We start from the raw sequence: 1,547 nt of genomic DNA on the forward strand, positions 1-1,547 counted from the left end.
CCCGCTATTTTTTTTGCTCGTAGCCGTCATTGGGGGTTTTGTGAAGTGGGTAAAAACCGACGTATCCCCAAAACCCATCGTAATGAATTCGTAAAAAACAATTTGAAATAATGTAAACTTTCAAATGGAGAGAATGAAAATCCCAAAGGAAATGGGGCTTTTCCCGGTTACATACTGCGTAAAACTGCTTGGGAAACTTCCCCCCGTTGTTTTTAGAGAGCTCGGCTGAGGGTCGAGAGACAGAGGGAACAAACCTGCCTGGTAACTTAAAAGTTGACAGAGCTGGAATTATGGGGACTTCAAAATTTATGCAAAAAGGGGGGTACTTGGACAAAAAATTGGGAGGGTTGGGTCTACGAAAGTACCGTCTTTGTAGATCCCCTATCATCATACTATTAAATTTTTATTATTTTCATCAACTTAACTTTTTCCCCTTAAAACATCCTGTTGAAACGTTTTCTTTTATGTAATTCGCTACCTAAAGGCTAAAAAAGGGAAAAAAAAAAAGAAAGCTGCAAGAACTCAGCTAGGAGACCATGTTTACTCAGGCAAGTGGCCGGATTAGTGCATGACCCAAAAGGGAAAACACAGGCAAAAAATCAAAACAAAAACTCCCCAAAATTCTGGAAATTTTTTTTCAAATTCTTCGTTTAATTATAAAACAGAGGGCGCATCTATTTGACCATATTTCTGTATATTGCATAAATTGAAATTTTCATGTTTTTTAAAAATTTTTCCTTTAAATTGCATTACACGTAGATCGAAAGGGTAAGTTTCCGTCTTCCCTGGGATTTGCGTGGGGTTTTCACTAAATTCTAAACGATTCCACATTCCCTATACAAAAACATACTTCCCGGGTTTTTCGAATTAAACCTTTTGAAAGTTTGTTTTATCAAATCGTCTTCAGGCTTCTCGGAAAAAATTTTTTTTGTTCTTTTCCCTTTAGTATTCTACAAATTCCCAAAAGCCGTTTTTTAAAGGGGATAAGGAACCTGGGGATTGCTATAACAAGGGCTCCCGAGATCGGCGCTAAAAAGAGGGGAGCCATGAAACAGTGATAGCGTCCGTTCCCTTTATTGGTTTTGAACAAAAGCGCATAGTCTTTGAAGCAGCCAAGTTTTTTTATTTAAACTTCTAATTAAGTATGAGGCGAATTGCTTCTGCAAGCCGCATATCATAAGGGGGTACAGTAACAAATGATAAAATTTTTGCTATTGATTTTTTATTGAGCATATTTTATTTTTTAGTCAGTTTTAGCTTTGAAGCTTTGTTTATCTTTTTTCTGTGTAAAAGGAAACACACTTTTAAAAACATTATTGCTAATCGAAAGATTTGCAAGAAAAATTTTAGCGTTTGAAAACGCTTATATGAAATACCAACACAGAATGAAAATTTTAATTGCTTGGCGAAATTTGCAGCCTTTTTTCAAAATTTTTAAGAAAAAAACCCCAAAAATTTAAATTTAATGTGTCCGTCAAAAATAAATTTTAAAAAGGGTACTTTTGTCACTAACAGGGGGGAAAGGGGGAGGAGGGAAAAGGAGAAAA

Source organism: Penaeus monodon, chromosome 19 (assembly GCF_015228065.2).
Source record: "Penaeus monodon isolate SGIC_2016 chromosome 19, NSTDA_Pmon_1, whole genome shotgun sequence".
Classification (NCBI taxonomy): Eukaryota; Metazoa; Arthropoda; class Malacostraca; order Decapoda; family Penaeidae; genus Penaeus; species Penaeus monodon.